The sequence below is a fragment of the Stenella coeruleoalba genome (assembly GCF_951394435.1).
Source record: "Stenella coeruleoalba genome assembly, chromosome: 18".
Taxonomy (NCBI): Eukaryota; Metazoa; Chordata; class Mammalia; order Artiodactyla; family Delphinidae; genus Stenella; species Stenella coeruleoalba.
The window spans coordinates 21343179-21356727 of record NC_137164.1 but is presented as its reverse complement, the minus strand read 5'-3'; the positions used below and the strand labels follow the sequence as shown (position 1 = coordinate 21356727).

The 13549-nt window shown below is 36.3% G+C and overlaps 1 protein-coding gene across 1 annotated transcript in view; it reads left to right on the top strand.

Moving 5' to 3' along the window:
* The window catches only part of GTF2F2 (general transcription factor IIF subunit 2), a 159290-nt gene that overhangs the window by 46627 nt on the left and 99114 nt on the right, over window positions 1–13549 (top strand). The window lies entirely within an intron of this gene.

The following is a 13549-nucleotide window of genomic DNA, read 5'->3' as shown; positions in this document are numbered from 1 at the left end:
AAAAGAGATGCCTGTTATAAAAAATATTATAACAGTATAGGAACATTCAAATCACCCAGAGTTACACCATCAAGGAATAAGTGTTGTAATTATCATTTGGTGAACATCATCCCAACTGTACATCATAAAGATACACAGAGACAGAAAGAAAAGGAGAGAGAGAGAAATTGTGTTTGTTCTGTTTTTGAAATTACTTTAATTACACTTTTAATTTCAGATAGTTGTAGATTCACATGTTGTAAAAACTAACACGGAGATCCTGTGTACTCTTTACACAGTTTCCCCCAATGGTAATATATTGCCAAACTATCGTACAGTCCACTGACTTTGATATTGACATCCTTTGATCTTATTCAGATAGCTGTCCCCAGTCTTACTTGTACTCACTTGCGTGTGTCTAGTTCCATGCAGTTTTATCACATGTGTAGTTTTATGTAGCCACCGCCGTAATGAATATACAGAGAGTTCCATCCCCACAGAGATCCCTTGTGTTACCCTCTGTAACCATGCCACCTTCCTCCCACTCCCCAGCCCCTGCTTACCCCAGCCCCGTCGTCATCCCCTGGCAACAACTGATCTGTTCCCCATTTCTATAATTTTGTCACTTAAAAAGTATCATAAATGTTGTGCAAATAAACGTTATATAAATGCTTTCTTCACTTGGCATAAATTTCCTGGAAATTCATCCAAGGTTTTGCATGTCTCAATAATTTATTCCTTTCTTCACTGAATATTCCATAGTATGGATGTATCACGGTTTGTCTAGTCGTTCTTTGAAGGATATCTGGGTTGTTTCCAGTCTTTTGCTATTATATAAAGCTGCCATGAACATTTGTGTATAGATTTTTGTGTGAACGTAAGTTTTTCTTTAAGCCCGAGAAGGCATTTGCTGGGTCATATGGTAATGCATGTTAAATTCTGTGAGAAACTGACAAACTGTTTTTCAGAGTGGCTATTTTTAAAAATAACAATATGGATAATTTAGAAAAACATTTAAAATTTTTTAAAAAATTATTTTTGGCTGCATTGGGTCTTCGTTGCTGCGCGCGGGCTTTCTCTAGTTGCAGCGAGCAGGGGCTACTCTTCGTCGTGGTGCGCAGGCTTCTCACTGCGGTGGCTTCTCTTGTTGCGGAGCACAGGCTCTAGGCGCGTGGACTTCAGTAGCTGCAGCACGCGGGCTTAGTAGTTGCAGCATGCGGGCCCTAGAGCACACGGGCTTCAGTAGTTGTGGCGCGTGGCCTCAGTAATTGTGGCACGCGGGCTTAGTTGCTCCGCTTCATGTGGGGTCTTCCCGGACCAGGGATTGACCAGTGTCCCCTGCATTGGCAGGCGGTTTCTTAACCCCTGAGCTGCCAGGGAGGTCCCAAAAAACATTTTTAAATGTGAACACTAACATACAGAAAAAACGCATTAACATAAGCAGTTGAAATAGAACATGGATATCTTTCCTCTGTCATAGCTCATTCCTTCCTTCAAGGAGGTAGCCATTATCATTGACATTTATGATAATCACTTTTTTCCCGTAATTTTAGCATTTAAGCCTTCATCCCTCTGCAATATATTTTATGTTGCCTGTGTTTGGATGTTAAATAGAACCACAGAGTATGCACTATTTTTTGGCATGGCTTTTTCACTGAACATTGTTTTCTAACACTAATCCATGTTATATATAGCATCAGTTTATTCATTTTCTTCGCTGTATTCCACAGTGTGTATTTAACTCAGTTTATCCATTTTTACTGTTGCTGGATATTTGTGACTTATTAACAGTGCTGCTGTCGCATGTTTATACTTGTGCCCTGGTACATGAAATTTTAAAGGTATGTTCCTAAGTGTGGACTTTGGTCACAGAGTTTATGTTCACTTCTAGTTGATCATGCCGAACTGTTTTCCGAAGAAGTTACACCAGTTTATAGTCCCATCAGCAGTGTATGTGAGTTCTTTTTGTTTCAATTCCTCTCCAATGGTATTGTCCTTTTTTTTTTTTTAATGTTAACTGGTATCGTGATGTGTAGTGACTTGTCTTTGTGGTTTGATTTGACATTTCCTTGATTTCTAATGAAGTGGAACCCCTGTCATGTATTTATTGTCCATTTGGATTTTCTGTTTTGGGAAATGCTTGTTCATATCTCTGTCTTTTTTTTTTTTTTTTTTTTGCGGTACGTGGGCCTCTCACCGTTGTGGCCTCTCCTGTTGCGGAGCACAGGCTCCGGATGCGCAGGCCCAGCGGCCATGGCTCACGGGCCCAGCCGCTCCGCGGCATGTGGGATCCTCCCGGACCGGGGCACGAACCGGGGTCCCCTGCATCGGCAGGCGGACTCTCAACCACTGCGCCACCAGGGAAGCCCTCTTGTCTATTTTTTATTGCGTTGACTTTTTCTTTTTGAGTTGTAATTCTTTATATATTCTGGGTATAGCCCATAGTTACATGGGTTACAAATGTCTTTTATTTTGTGATTTGCCTTTTCACTCTCTTAAAGGTGTCTTTTGATAAACAGAAGTTATTGTCTTTAGTGCAGTCCAATTTATTAGTCTCGTCTTTTATGGTTTGTGCTTTTTGTGTCCCATTTATGAAATCTTTCAGCTTCCAAGATCATAAAGGTATTCTCATATCATTTTCCAGAAGCTCTTTTGTCTTTCACATTTAGATCTACAGTCTACCTGGAATTGTTTTTTCTGTATGGTGTGAGATAGGGGTCAAATTTTATTTTTCCTCCTTATGGATGAATATCATGTACTTTTAAAAACCATCTTTTTCTCACCGTTATGCAGTGCTATCTTTGCCTTAAGTATCTACTGAAGCACAGGTCTGTTTTTAGACTTCCTCTCCGTTCTGTTAATCAATTCATTTATTCCTGTGCAATACCACACTTTCTTTCCTCTCCTAGCTTAATAATTCTTGATATCCAGGACAGCAAGCCCTCCCACCTTGTTCTTCTTCAGGAGTTTCTTGGTTATTCTTGGCCCCTTTCCATTTCTATATAAATTAGAATCATCTTGAAATTTTCCACAAAGCATTTGACTGGATTTGGCCGGGGTGGGGGGTGTCTTGTATAGCAGCTTAGGAAAAATTGACATCTTTTATTGACTCTTGCAATATATGTACATTTATGAAGTCTTCTTTAATTGTTCTCAGTAATGTTTATAGTTTTCTCTGTAGATTTCTTATATTTTTTAATTATAATTCCTATATATTTGATATTTTTGACACTGCTGTATAAAGTATCTTTAAAAAGATTATCCTCTCTTTGTTGCTGGCATATAGAAATACAGTTGAATTTTAACATTGATCTTATATCCAACAACCTTGCCAAACTGCCTTTATACATTCTACTCATTTATCTATAGACTTTTTAAAAATTTTATAACTATATAATTATAAGATCTGTGAATATAATCACAGTTTTATGTCTTTCTTTCCAAATTTTATACCTGTCATTTCTTTTTCTTGCTCTGTTTTACTAGTTGGGGAAGTGATAAGGTCACTTTCTGTTTAACATTTATCTTTGTTTGCTGTAACTTTTAGTTAGTTTGCTGTTTTTGGTAGTTAGTCCTCATCGGATTAAGGAAATTCCCTTCTCTTCCTAGTTTGCTAAGCGTGTCAATGAATGGGTGATGAATTTTATCAAATACCTTTTCTGTATCTATTGAGATGATTATAAAGTTTATCTTATTAATGTGGAAAATTATGTTGATTTTTTTTTTACTGCTAATCAAACGTCTATTCTTAGAATAAGCCCAAGTCAGCTTTGATTTATAATATTTTTAAATATTGCTAGATTCAGTTTGCTTATCTTTTGTTTAAGATTTTTACATTTATGTTCATGAGTAAAATTGGCCCATAATTTTCCTCTCTCCTAATGTCCTTGTTAAGTTTTGGTGTGTTGAGGTTATACTGTCTTCATGAAATGAATTGGGGAGGTGACCCCCTTTTTTGTTACCAAGAAGAACTTATATGAGACTGGGTTTATTTCTAACTTAAATATTTAGCACAATTCACTGATTAGTCTGAGTGGGCATGTTTTAAATTATAGAACGTTAGGGGACTTTTCCACATCCTGTTTACTCTCACCCTGTGGGTATAGTCTTTTGGGATTTTAATTTTTAAAGTAAGGAACTTCTGTTAGGCGTTCCACCTTGTGCGCACTCTGGACTTTGATTTCTGTCCACCCACACTCGCCTTGGACATCTGTCTAAACAAAGGGTCTCGTGTTCTTCGGATTGGCCCATGACCTCAGAGAGTCTTGTTTTCCCTATCTTTGGAGCTTGGTGATTACTTATTATCTTGTAGTCTTTTTAATACTTTCAAAATTTTATTCAACTTTTACAGTTGTTTTTGGTGTGAGATTTGATCTAAATAACTTAGCTCACCATTATAGGGAATAGGAAGAACTCTAGTTAATTTACTTGAATTAACAGAAGAAAGATAACAGAAAGAATTGCTGAATGTCAGATAAATGCTTCTTTTCCACAAAAACTATGAGTTCCCAAGAGCTCCTTCTAAAGTTGGGGGTTGAGGTTGTGGATGTGAGGGGAGAGAAATTAAGGGATTGGAGTCATTACGTTGTTTATTTTTTTTAACTCCAGGTTTCATTTTTTGACAATCTGTTGATTCTCTGTTACGAAAAATTAGGAAATTATTTTCCTCAAAACACAATTTCTCAAATTTCATTGGTTGTATTTTCACTTTATTAAGATTAACATTCTGTTCTGCAGCTAATTCTCCTGTTATTTCACCTTAGTATTGTATAAATAGATTTGTACTTTTTGTTTAGTCTGGTTGCAGAGCATGGGCTCTAGGTGCGTGGGCTTCAGTAGTTGTGGTTCTCGGGCTCTAGAGCGCAGGCTCAGTAGTTGTGGTGCACGGGCTTCGTTGCTCCGCGGCATGTGGGATCTTCCCAGACCGGGGCTCGAACCCGTGTCCCCTGCAATGGCAGGCAGATTCTTTTTTTATTATTATTATTTTTTTAACTTACTTTATTTTATTTATTTTATATTTGGCTGTGTTGGGTCTTTGTTGCGGTGTGGGGGCTTCTCATTGCAGTGGCTTCTCTTGTTGCGGAGCACGGGCTTTAGGCGTGTGGGCTTCAGTAGTTGTGGCACGCGGGCTCAGTAGTTGTGGCTCTCGGGCTCCAGAGTACAGGCTCAGTAGTTGTGGCGCACGGGATTAGTTGCTCCGCAGCATGTGGGATCTTCCCGGACCAGGGATCGAACCTGTGTCCCCTGCATTGGCAGGCAGATTCTTAACCACTGCGCCACCAGGGAAGTCCCAATTCATAGTAGTTTTAAGGAAAGTCATTGTCATTATTTCAAAATAATAAATCAGAGTCAAAGAGCTTGGCCCAGAGAGATTTGGGGAGAATCTTCGAATGAATAGCTATAAGACTATTTAAAATGTGTCAGTTACTTACATATGTAAACATCTCTAATGTTCTTAAAAACACTTTTTTGATGAGCTGAGCACCTCACCTCTGAATCATATTTACGTTGTTTGATTTAAGTTGTTTGATGAACACTATTTTTCATAGATGGAGGAAAAAGTCAATTTTCTACTTTTCAAAGCTAGAAGGAGAATGTAGGTTGACAGAATGTATGTGGTAGTAATTGAGAATGGGTTCTAGAAACTGACTGCTGAATTAAAACCCTCCTCAGTCTCTCATTAGGAGATCGGAAGTCTGACACACTTCTTTGCCAGACTTCAGTCTCTCCATTTGTAAATGAGTTGTAGCAATAACTGTTTTTAGCAGAGTGCCTGGCATGATTTAATGCTCATTTTAACCTTTTATTCATCTTTATTTTAATTTAATTTATTATTATTATTATACACATATAATATGAGCCTGTAATTGTGCAGGCTAGGATTTTGAACAGAGCTGAGCAATAAACTTAAAGGTGTAAGGGTCTTCAGCTACAAAGACAATTTTAAATAAGCGTCCGGTGTAAATATGTTTTAAAGATATGGGTCTAATTGCTTTGGCCTGTATCAGATTACAAGGACATTTGAAAGCAGTCTGTCATCAATGTGAAGCCAAGCAGAAGATATTATTAGCAGCTTTAGTTAGGTGTGTGTTCAATCCAGAAAGATGGACCACGCACTGACGTTGGTCCTGTGCTTCTCTATTTAATTTTATAAAAGACTGGTAGGGAACTAGGGTAGCGGGCATCTTCCTTGAATGTTTTAGAATAAGAACATTTCTCTGTCTGTCCTCATCTGTTTAGTTATTTAATGCACTATAAGTGACCAGAAGCTAAAAGATGCAGGGCAACATTCGGGTCTATTTAATTGTATTGGTCTTAGTTGACATCGTTCATTTATTTGTTTACTAATTTTCGAAATACTTTTTTCTTTCTGATTAACTCTTTTACGCTGTGTTCTTGTGTTTAAGTCTTCTAATGATTTATAAATAATTTGCCTCCCATGTGGCTGTGTAAAATAAAGTTTTAAGCAACAATAACTGTATTTTATCTTTTAAAGTTGTGCAATACAAAGAACAAGTAGTATGTAAATATAAAATAAATCTGTTAACATGTGCATGAGTACGTTTTGCCTCTTAAGGGATCGTCGAATTTGGGTTATATAACCAGAAAAACTCACTTATCCGTGTCCTTTAGGTCACTTTTTATCTGGTTATTTTAAAAAGTATGTGAGCTTTATCATCTGTGCTCCAGTATTTTAACTTATGTGTAAAAAAGCTAGCAGTAGCTTTTCTTGATCCTTCTGTTAACATGTTCTTGGGGAAAATATCTAATTATTTGAGTAGTTTACTACAAGCTTACTAATTTGGAAAATTGAAGATAGTACTAGCTACTTAGGGAACAAACAGCTGCCCTGCTGGTTAAAGCCTCAGGCCCCTCTCTGTGTCTGGAGGTAGCTCCTTATGTAACTCTTCATTCATTCATCCCTTACTGTTTCTAAAAAAATGATCATTATGTTTCCCAGCTTCCACAAGTTCAGTTTTTCAGACTGTTTCTCTTTCTCAGTTTTTTTACTTCATTCCCTCCCGGAAGACTCTAAAACAGAGCATGCAAGATGCTTTTTCATCCTAAGTATTTTAATTGCTTGATAACGCAGGGAAACAGGAGGATTATGCTCTTCTCCATTCCACCCTCACACTCCCCCTCCACCCCCAAAGCAGGGGAGGGGGTGGTAGTACAAAAGTTGACTATATCTCAGAAATCTGTGAAGTTGTTCCTGTGCCTACCTGATATATAAACACCCTTCCTCTCCTCCTATTTGCATAAAGATATTCTACTTTTTCTTAGATGTTCCCATTAAGAATTTTTAGTTCATGTTTAGAAATCAGTTGGGTGGTTATTCCCAGGTAGCTATTCTTCTGGATTTAATCCAGTAATGAATCTGTACCTGAATGAGGAAAAATCTGCCTGGCTCACAGAGGTTTCTCTCCAGGTTACACTTGTTCCCGGACCTATCAGTTACCCCTTTTCCTTTCTGTGGTTGTGGCCCCGCACCTCTCGTCAGTGGATTCACTGTTCTAGCGTGGTTTTTCTGTAGCAACTCACCAGGCTGGCTGGATGCCCTTTTCATTAACTTTGGCGTCTTCCAGTATTTTAAGCCAGGTTTTGGCATAGTCGACTGCGTAGAGGTGCCCTCCTCCCTTCAGCGTTATCCTGCCCATTTTCAAGGCTCACGTCCTCTGCTGAGTCTCCCGCTCAGTTCCTGGTGCCTGGGTGAAAGTGGTCTTACACAGCGGTTGGAGATTGCTTGCTAGCGGTGCGCCTGAGGCAAGTTGTTTAACTCTGTGGGTCTCTTTTCTCATCTGTAAAACGAGGGCTTTAATACCACCCACCTCCATCTAAAGTATCAATGACTTAATGCGTTTTTCTTCTTTGTACAGAAGTTCTGAGGTAAGAAGTGCAGGTCTGGTATGGCGGTTCCATGGTTATCAGCAACTGTCTGCCATCATTAGTTTGTGGCTTCCATTCTCAAGGTGATCCAGAATGACTGCTGTGGTTATAAACATCACATGTACATTCCAGGCAGCAAAATGGAGCAGGAGGGCAAGGCAGAAAGGCTCACCCAGCTTTGTGAGAGGACCATATCCAAAAGTCACACCCTCTCAGTTTTGCTTATATTCCATTGGTCGGAACTCGATAACTTGACCTTGCAGCCACAGAATATCAGGAAATACAGGTGTTTATCTGGGTACAGTTGCCACCTCAATGGAATTAGGGTTCAGTTACTAACAAGTAAGGGAAGAATGAGGGTTGGGGAAGTAACACGCAATCTGTGTAGCTCTACTAGAAAGGAGATAAGGCAAATAAAGTACTAAGTACTGACTGATAAATCGTAACGCCTCAGTGAATGCCAGGCATTTTTATGACTTTTGCTAAAAGGTCATATTACCAGCATGTCCCACTTTTTCTTATTCCTTTCCAACCATTCATATACTTTTCAGGGTAGTGATCTTTTATAATACCGTCATACAATAGCTGAAACTTACAGAAACAACCATAGATGATTTCTTTGAAGGGAAGAGCTAGGTAGGTAGTGGTTGCTCCCTTGTTGGAAAACCATTAGTCTCTGTGGAAGTTTCATCTCTTTTTGCTTCATTAGCAGTTCTTAACATTGGTGGAGTTGATATGTCTTTTTTTACTTTGATTGGTACATATTCTTTTTTTTTTAATAAAGAGAATTAATTCCACTTAAAAATGCTTTTATTACATCCTTTAGTTAAATGGAAAGTCTTAGGGTGATACAGAATGAAGGTTGGGAATGATTTTACTTAATGCTTATTAGCCTTGCTTCATTAAAGCACCTCATTGTTAACTACCAAATTTTTAACTACCAATTTTTTTAAGCTTTGCTGTTTTACTATATATTCATCATGTAGTGAATTTTACAATACACAGATTTTTGTTCTATAATAGAGCTATAGTCGAGCCTTCTTTTCTTGCCTCTTATTAAGTACAATTTGCCTTATATCCAAATAATCTAAATTTTGATAAGATAGAAAAAAGAGGGAAGGGATATATAACTGGGAACCAAAATAGCATTTTGATAAAGCCTGCCTCCAGGTTTCAAGGTAGCTGAATATTTTTATATTGAATCCCAATGTGTTATTTTCTGGCTGTGTTGTAACAAGTAAGCATATATGTGTCGTAAGTGCCTGTGGCTGCATTGTTTTGTTGTTTTATAAATCAGTCACCTGTGACTTTTAGATTCTTTTGATGTTTCTCTCCAGTAATCATCAACCTTTATTAATAATTATTTCTGCACACAGCTGTATGTAGTCTTTCCTTTTTTTTATTAGAGTATAATTGCTTTACAATGCTGTGTTAGTTTCTGCTGTAGAACCAAGTGAATCAGCTGTACGTGTACATACATCCCCTGCCTCTTGTGCCTCCCTCCCACCCCACGCCCCACTGCGCCCTGCGTCTTTCCTTTTTCTTTCCATGGTGGTTTCTTTAAAAATATCTATACATGGATAGAAAAGATATGCAAACCTCAAAGTAGTTTTCTTAGGATGTCTGCATGTATATTTAATTTTAATGTTTTTTTAAATAAATCTAAATAAAAATTCATCAAATGGTATGGTACCTGAAGTAAATGCTAAATGTTGTAGTCCTTTGTAAAACCACATTAAGTCATAGAAGGTTATCAAACTCAAGCAACCATTGAGGTTAAAGTTAGTATCATTCAACAATTTTAAGAACCTTTAAAATTAGTTAATAAATCTCTTTTATAACGAGGCAAAATCAGTAGGGTGGAATTGTTTTTAAAAAAATCAGTAAATTTGCCCAATTTTACACTTTAATGATGTAGAAAAATATGTACTAAAGATTCTAGAAGGCCATAGTCAAAATTACTTCTGAAAAGTTGGCCCTTTCTTCAAAAAGAAATTTATAAAATTAACTAGATCTTTAAAAAAAATAACTAGTAAAACTTGCTTTTAAATGTAACTGAATATTCTGGAATCCTTGGTTTGGAAAAACCTGCTGTACTATTAGGTTAACTGTGTTATATTTTATGCTAGGGAACAGTTTTTTAAGACAGATAATAAAGAAGTATATTATAATTGTCTAAGTCTTTAATATCCAGTTCAGTATTTTTTCTAAAATAAGTAGTAATTTAGATAAATTTAGAATTGCCATATTTTACGTACAGAATGCTTAATATTGTATAGTTTTTGCATTATTGGAAAGATTTAATTAAATTATTTATAATAGCTTATAAGACTTAGTGACTTTTGTTTGATAGAAACTCTTGAACTATTGTGTATCTTTGCAAAGAGAAGACGTAGGAATACAGTCACCTCTTTATAAATCAGGCAAATTTAAAATTTCATCTTATAATGGATAAAGAAGATTTGGCACATATATACAATGGAATATTACTCAGCCATAAAAAGAAACGAAATTGAGTTATTTGTAGTGAGGTAGATGGACCTAGAGTCTGTCATACAGAGTGAAATTAAGTCAGAAAGAAAAACAAACACCATATGCTAACACATATATATGGAATCTAAGGAAAAAAAAAAAAGTTCATGAAGAACCTAGGGGCAAGACGGGAAACAGACCTACTAGAGAATGGACTTGAGGATGTGGGGAGGGGGCAGGGTAAGCTGTGACAAAGTGAGATAGTGGCATGGACATATATACACTACCAAACGTAAAATAGATAGCTAGTGGGAAGCAGCTGCATGGCACAGGGAGATCAGCTGGGTGCTTTGTGACCACCTAGAGGGGTGGGATAGGGAGGGTGGGAGGGAGGGAGACGCAAGAGGGAAGAGATATGGGAACATATGTATATGGATAACTGATTCACTCTGTATAAAGCAGAAACTAACACACCATTATAAAGCAATTGTACTCCAATAAAGATGTTAAAAATAAATAAATAAAATTTCATCTTAGATATTTCCCTCTGCCCAGCACATCTTCCTTTATCCCCACCCCCTTGGTGTTTATTCACAGAAGCAAATTAATTTTAATATTAGCTTAAGCAAAATATGATTAGGAAAATAAGTCTGCTACAGAAGTAGCCATTGTATATTTCAAAGCTAAGTACAGCAGGAGCGGGAGAGGGGGGAGGGATGGACTGGGAGTTTGGAGTTAGTAGACACAAACTATTACGTATAGTATGCATAAACAACAAGGTCCTACTGTATAGCACGGGGAACTATATTCAGTATCATGGGATAAACCATAATGGAAAAGAATATAAAAAAGAATGTATATATGTGTATAACTGAGTCACTTGGCTGTACAGCAGAAATTAACACAACATTGTAAATCAACTCGACTTAAATAAAAAATATTAAAAAGCTAAATACAAACAATTTCTAAGTTGCATGCTATTTTGGATAGTCCATATTACATTTCTGCTTTATTTGCAAGATAATTATGATTCAGATACTCAGATTTTAACCTTGACTGACATCATTGCAATTTAAGTCATTTGATCATAATTTATTAGACAGGGATATCTTTAAGAGTATGGTATCATATATTATTGCTGACTGATTTTAAATTGCTGATAAAACAGCTGCAGTGATTATTTTGATCTTGTAGATTTTGTGCATGAAGCTAGAAGATAAAAGTCCCAAGAAAAACTCATTATATGTATTTTTAAACTAATAAAGTTGAAAACTGCATTTGCCTGGAGCAATTTAATTTAAAGTAGATTCTTGTATCTTATAGTATTCATCACAGTAGTAAGCATGCATTTGTCAAAAGTTCTCTGTTCTGTTCATGCCTAAGTTGAAAGCCTAATTAATGTAAACGTGCATTTTTGTTCTTCATGGTTATGTCATGAAGGTACCTTTACACTGGATAAGATAATAACCAGTGCTTATGGGAAGTCTGTGATGGCTGAGGCATTTTACATGTAATTTAGAACTTAAGCCTTATAAATGCTCTATCAACTAGTCATTATTATCTCCATTTTACTGTGAGGATGTTGAAGTTCAAAGAAGTTAAGCGTCTTGCTTATGGTCATGTAAGCAAATTAGTGGAAGTTAATTGAATTTGAACCCAAGTCTGACTCCAGAGCCTGTGTGTGTTTCACTGTGCCATATTTTTTTCCTATGAGGAAAAATATGTCAATTCTGTGGACTGTATAAGTCATAAAAAGTAACCCCCCTTTTCAGCAAACCTGACATGTGAAAATCTAGATTTGCCAATATACAAATTTGGGATATTCTTTATTCTTGTGAGATGATTCATCTCATGTTCTATAAATGACACGACATGACATTTAAAATATTATTTGCTTTCCCAAAATTCAGCTGCTTTACTTAACATTTTAAGAATACCTGCACTGTGAAATTTTTATCAAGTGAGGCAAACCTGTATTTTGGTATGCTTTATTTAGCATGTTCTTCACGAATGCCTGTTTTAACCTGTTTAACACCAGGTTCTAGGTGCTAGAGAGATAAGTGACCTGCAAAAGCAGACGTAGTTCCTGCTGGCTCTGGAACTGGTATAGCTGGGTTTCAAATGTTGGTTCCACCTTTACCTCTCAATAACTGTATGATCTTATTAGCAGGTTCCTTAGCCCTCTTAGGTTCTTTCTTCATCTGTGAGAAGGAAAAATAATAGTACCTTTCTTAGGGTCATCGTGAGAATTAATTGAGATAATATATGTGCATAGCATGATACCTGGCATGTAATAAAACAATAAATGTTACCTTTTTATCTTAAAAATAACACTTTAAATATAAGTAATTTTCTTTAAAAAAAATAACTGAACAAGCTTAATTGGTATCATGATCTTCAGTCTGGGATGGTAGTCATCTTTTTTGTATCATTTGAAAAGTCTCATAAGTGTTTCCCTTCATTTGTTCTGCACACTGCACACATTTTAGAAATATAGTACACCATAAGCTATGTGTTTATTTTTAATATTTTAAGGGCAATGCCAGAATCACTGTGTGGTGTAATTCCAAATACAGGCGTATATGTGTTTGGCTCATGGCAAGTACAGTAACCTATTTTTTATTACCTTTCTTCTGAAAAAGAAGATGACGAGTCACTTTGTGATTTATTCTTTGGAGCAATATTTACTTATGAGAAAAGATTTGAGGAAGAAATTCTTCATTGACTGCAAACAAAAATGTTATGACAGCTTCACTCTGACTTACAGTTGGCATTTTGTATGATTTCTTGAATTTTTTGAATGGAAAGTATTTCTAAGTTTTTTTTTTTAAATAGTGAAATTTAAAAACTAGATACTTTCTGTACACTTACAATATTTAGGCACTTGAATATGTAAATACAAGTTCAGGTAATTTTGAATTTAAAAAGGTACATTTATGAAAAGTTACACAAGAGTTATCAATCTAGCCATATTTCCTTGTAGATTCCTAAATTGTTTTAGGATATTAGGATTTATCAAAAGCTTGAGGAAAAATTAAATGCATTCCAGAAACGATTTTTTAGAGATATACAAAAACACAAGTGACAAATTTCTTTAAGTAATGGTTTCCATCAATAATTTTGTTATAACAGTTAAACTTTCTTTTTGTGAACTGATGCAAAAACCTCACTTATAATACTTCTAAGGCGATTTGTTCAGCTATATTTCCTG